Source organism: Phalangium opilio, unplaced genomic scaffold (genome assembly GCF_054372755.1).
Source record: "Phalangium opilio isolate 3A_F unplaced genomic scaffold, DU_Popi_V2 ptg000232l_1, whole genome shotgun sequence".
Taxonomy (NCBI): Eukaryota; Metazoa; Arthropoda; class Arachnida; order Opiliones; family Phalangiidae; genus Phalangium; species Phalangium opilio.
Window position 1 is genome coordinate 588,553 of NW_028324223.1, and position 6,176 is coordinate 594,728.

A 6,176-nucleotide genomic window follows, 5' to 3' on the forward strand; every position below is an offset into this window, starting at 1 on the left:
AAAAACGGGGACAACTGCGCGGCCATTGCTTTACTGGCGTCAGCCTGTGAGAATTGCGGGAGGCGCAAAAGTCCTTGCTCGTTTTTAAACCGAATTAAATGCTAATTATCATATTGTAATAAGAGATCATTTATTTTGATTTCAATATATTTCCTTTCATATTTAGAAAAAGGCCGTTCTTTTAAGCTATTATCTGTTATGTTGCCTGAACTGTTCCTTTAACTGAAATCTCACCTTGTAGTTTAAAGTCAGGTAAATCAGTTAGAGCTTTAAAACCACCAATATAAGCCAACATTCCCATAGATTGGAATTTGAAGGGTTCAACTTTACTTGTTAAATCTTTGTTTGGAATACTCTTGTTAAGTATGTTATCTGCCAAATATCGACCTTGTCTCTCGGCAACTTGGGCTGTCATTGGTAGGGGTCCATCTAAGACGCAAGAACAATGCCCCAAGGCAAAAACATTGCCTGAAGGATCTCCTTGAACAAGGATTTGACCTTGTTTGTTTTTGGGAAGGTCAAGTGATTTCGAGAAATATTACTACGATCTCAAGAGGGAAAAATCTTGAATTAGACGTCGGAATGATTGTTTGGAAGCTGACTCATCCCTTGTCCAGCGCCCGAAATGGACCGGCCCATTCAAGACCATAGAGAAAAGAAGTCGTCCATTGGTTTATATCCTCGAAGACATGATCTCCGGTCAGAAAACAGGACCCATCAACGTGTCGTCTCAACTGAAACTTTATCAGACCCCCGAAGCTCCATTGGAAGAAAACTAAGATCGCGAGACTCCTGGAGAAGAACCAGACATATCCAGGAAGATGAAGACACTCTAGCAAAAGAAATCATCTCTCCACTAAGACGAGACCAAGAGCGCAAACTCCCGAAGGAACGGCACCACCCCAAAATGTACCGGAAGAAAGACAGACCTCGGTCTTCCTCCGAATCCCTCGAGGAAGTAGAAGAAATGATAGGATCATTCGGACCAGGTTCCGAAAAAGAGAACTCGAGAACAAGAAGTACATCAGCCTGAAGAGATCTAGCCGGAGAAGGAATTACAAGGACACATTGTCCATCATGAAGAGACTCCTCCGGTAACCGAGCCATTGCCTCAACTTCCAATATTTACGAAGAAAAACGTTCGGAAGACCCCTATGCGACACGAGTAAAATAATTTTTCTACCCCCCTACTAACGTTCCCTTGAGACCAGAGAGAGAGGAACTTTTTCCAAGAAACGAACCTATAGAGGAACCTATACTAAATCAGAATACCTTTTTCCAAGACAAGTTGAAAAGTCCTATATTTCCTGTATACGAGAAAGAACAAGAGATATCAAATATTCCCGATATTACCTTAATTCCTAGAGGAGAAAAATTACAACATTCAACCCAGAGAAATAGAGCTTTACCAATTCCTCAATTTACGGCAAGATTTAATGGAGAATCAAATCCTATAGAATTCCTATATAGCGCGTACGAGTATGGGATGGTAACAAGCGTAACACTTCAAGAATTATTGACCCATATACCCCTAGCATTCGAAGGACAAGCTAAGAAATGGTATTGGAAAAATATTAATCATTTTCATACCTGCAATGACTTTGAAAATAAGTTTAAAGAAAAATATTTGGGAAACGGTTATTCCAAAATAATCAAGAGAAAAATTCAAACAAGAAGGCAGAGACCTAATGAGAGTCCTGGAGATTATGTGCAGGATATGATTAACATATATGATGAATTACCCTCTATCCCCTCTGAGCAAGCTTCGATTAGACCATATAATTTTTGGATTAATGCCCGAATATGAAGCCCTATTGAACCTGAAAACTTGTACCACAGTTGATGAACTTTTAGAGGTAGTAAAGCAACTTCAACCAGTGATGGGAATTTTACACCCTAGAAATCAAGGAACAAACGAACCCCGAAACCCCTTCATCAACAAATTTTGCAACTATTGCAAGGAATACGGACATTTTGTTTATAACTGCCCAAATAAAAGAAGTAGACCGCAAGAAGTAACCTTACCCCTTGAATCGTATCTTAAATCAGCTAGGCCTAAATGCTTTGTATGCAATTCTACGGACCATATGGCTCGAGATTGTCCCCAAAAACAAAACTATCAATTAAAAGAAAGAATAAACGAAGAGCAAAATACCACTCCTCAAAGAACAGTTGAGATGACTGTCCCACAACATGAAAACTCAATTAACGTGATAAGTAATTTCGTCCCTACTTTTTTATCTTGACTTGTTGTTGTGAGCGTACTCGTGTTTTATAAAAGCATTAGTGTGATTATTTTTCCCGCCCGCTGGAACTATTTTTATTACCTCTCCGAGTGACGTATGTCACGGAGAGGTTCTAATTTCGACGTGTCTGTGTGTGTGTGTGTGTCTGTCTGTTGTTATTGACTTACACCCCAGGGGACCGCGTTTGCAGTTTCCGAATTGAAGCAAATGTGTTCGCTATTTCAGGACCGTATTCACAGTTCCCGGAAATTTCAAAACTTGAATCTATCCACAAATCAACTGGCCACTATTACTTCATCTGACTAGTCAATTGTCTACTCTACATGAATACCAATCTGTACTTATTGGCTTCAAACACCACCATTTTGTGGTCTTTGTCCATTCGACATAGACACCAGTCTGTACTTACTGGCTTCTAACACCAGCATCTACTGGTATTTGTTTTTGTCCATCCCACACGGACACCAGTCTGTACACCTGGCTTCTACACCACCATCTTCTGGTCATTGTTTTTGTCCATCCCACATGGACACCAGCCTGTACACCTGGCTCCTACACCACTATCTTCTGGTCATTGTTTTTGTCCATCCCACATGGACACCAGTCTGCACACCTGGCTTCTACACCACCATCTTCTGGTCATTGTTTTTGTCCATCCCACATGGACACCAGTCTGCACACCTGGCTTCTACTCCATCATCATCCTTAAGGTTAAGACATACGTGGCGATCGGCCAGGGTTACGAGAAACGTCCGCCCTCCCAATGGCGGTGCTTCCACCAAAGGTTCACGCAATTGCGCTGTTCTTATCCATAGCTGCGATTCGAAATCTTTATATACTACCTATTTGAATAAGGCGAAGCAACCGGCGTATGCTTCATTTTAAACGCCAATATTAGTCAAGTCTCTCAAGAATGTTTAATTGTTCTTTATCAAGACGATGTAACGCTCAATAAGGCGAACAACTAACGAAGAAAATATTTAATATTAATTATATTTATTTTAATATTTAAGATAATCTTGTTTCTCAACTCAAAATTAAAACGGAAAGAGTTGAAAAGCAGTCTATTTTTTTGTCTGTGTGTCTGTCCGTTGTCACACCAGTGCGCCGAGTTAGCAGTTCGCTTTGTTTTGATGTGTTAAGAAATCCTACAGAACCTTAATATTCACTTTTACCATAATATAAAGTGAATATGTGGAAAGCTTTTTCGTAATTACGATGCATTTAGTACTTTTGTAGCTTTAAAGCTCTGTTTCATTTTGATATTCCAAGGATGTTTTTTAATATTGTTATTTGAAATGGATATTTATATATTACTTAAGCTATACTACATCTGTTTATAGCATAATCCTTTCTATAGTGATTTCAAGAAGAACGCAACGATATTGGTCAATTGAACTTTTGTTTGTCAGTAGGCCTAGTGAACCAAAAAGTAAACGCTTGGGTTTGGTTTTCGTTTCTTTAATGCAGAGACATTAACGGTTCAGAGTGAGCCGAAAGTTAAATACACTTTTAAATAATTAGGCTTAGGTTTTATAATCATGGTAGATATCTGGGCCGCGTTCAGCAGAGCTCAGCGCTGTTAGCAGTGTCCTACAGGACGGGATTTTTTTTTTTTTTGAATTTGACGTCACGGTGCTCAACGCTGAGCAAGCGCGGTCCTCAAAGAAAATAGTCGGGTTTTTGGAAAACGTGACGTTTAACGCGTAGTTCTCAGCTTGGCGAAAAAACATGGAGGAATTAATACAAATAGCTCTTGCTGATTCTGATGGGACTATAGCTATTTAATTGGCGTGAAACCATTTGATCACGCGAGAATTTTGAGAGATATGCTAGTTTCTAATTTTAATTATAAAAGTTGTTATCTATCTCTTTAAATATGTTATCATACAATTTTTGTTAAGCCTTGGTACCTTGCACGCTTTATTGCGTTAGCGTCATTTTTAAAACACCGATGACCGGAGAAAAGCTATGACGACAGATCTCACCGGTAAACGTTTCCAAAATCCGCTGTCATTTTGGGGAGCTCTGCTGGACGCAGCCCAGACCAGTGAAAGGTCTGATCGTAATCGGATTATAGCTTCGTGTTTTCACGCTTTTTATGGTGCGCATTTACTTCCAGTGTGTGTAGCCACAAATAAGCTTTGGTGTTATGTAACGTTAACAGTCATGTTGACAAACTAAGAAAATCGTTGAGGTGAAACGAGAGGATAGTGTTTACATGGCAACCCTGTTGTGAATATGGCTTTGAACATAGAGGGTATACTGTTGAGGAGTAGAAAATTTGGCCTTTACAAAAACGTAAAGGTAATATCCCTCCAAAGTTTTAGCTCTTCATTTCCCGTTTTTCCCCCATCGTATGATTTTAATGTGTACAAGTATATCCTTATTGGATGTAAAATGTCTGATTTACAGTATATTTGCTATGCTTTGTATACTGCTTTAATATTTCATAAATTTTAACTTCAGTATTTGTTCTTAAAAAAAGAAACATTTCCATATCTGGGTAAGTAAGTTTGTAAGTAGTCCTCCTCGGAGAGGTAATATTTTGGTTTTCCCAACTTGTTTTCTATATAGATAGCGTTTATGTCAGGTGTTCACGCTATGATTGCTGGGCGGAGCACCAAAATGTTAATGTACTACTTTATTTTATAAATATCGTACAATTTTCCAACAAAAAATTAGGCCTAAAACCTTGTATCTTAACAAAAAATCTAACCCTAAAAATTTCAAATTTTAAAATTCAAAAAGGAATCACGTGGAAAAGGGGAGGGGTGGAGGGTATCACGTGACATGATTCTCGAGCTCTATTCTTGATCCTAAGGGGTGAAAAGGGGGGTTGCACGTGCAAGAACTAGACAATCTTCGTTATGGATGTTAAGCCTTTGTTAATCAGGCCCTGAACGTAGGGCAAAATTAACTTAATTGCTTGAATAACCACGCCTTTTTTACTGGAGTTGAGTAGTGTGTGATTACCGAAACGCTTAAGATTGTCAACTATGCCACGCGCCTTAAGCCTCGGCTTCCTGAAAGGTGGTATGCATTTATTTAAGCTTAAACCTTAACGGCGAAAATTACAAATGAACTTTGGGTTGAAAGGCTATTACGGGGAAACCCCCATGACGACAAAAGCCAGAGACCAAAGTTTTGATTAGTTAGACGTGCCTTCCTTCCCCCGGTCCTTTTTCTCTCTCTGTCTCAAATTTGGGAATGTATAAAACTAATTGGAATTATTGTGACCCTTGTTAATTTCTATGCCGGCTTTGTGGGCTGGACTTGAACTGCAATTTCGGTTAGGTTGGGTTGCAACGCGAGTTCCTAGGCGTGTGCAAGGAGCAGGGAGATAGATTATTAATTCGTGACTTAAAATTCTTCATAAGTAATGATTAGTCTAGCTAACTCATCCCACAAAATCCGCCTAGATACGTTAAATCAAAATTATTCCTATTAGTTGTATGCATTCCTGCTGTATTGAAAGGAAGTATTGTAGTATTTAGAAATATTGGTCTATTTTTACACTCAGTTTTAAGATAAAGTAATTAATTTTCTGGCTTTTTTTATAAACAAAGTCCATGATAAGATTCGTTAAATGCATCTGGGCTAAGCCTAAATGTCTTTAGGAAACTGTCCCTTACATTCCTGTGGAATAATTAAAGCCGAAGGAAACTAATTTTAATGATTAAAGATATTTCTGATGGACTTACAGAGAGGCTTTAATTTGCTAAGAGGTCGAATTGAACAAATACAACAAATACGGTCCTCGCTCGCTTTCGCTTCCCCAAAATAGGACCCCGATGGTATAGAAGTACTTGTTTCGATTAGTATACAACTGTCTTAATGTCTCGCAATCAACTTAATCTTACCGAAGGATCCAAGAGAGAGAGAGAGAGAGAGGGGGGGCTGGGGGAGCGTGGGAGGACGAGGACATCT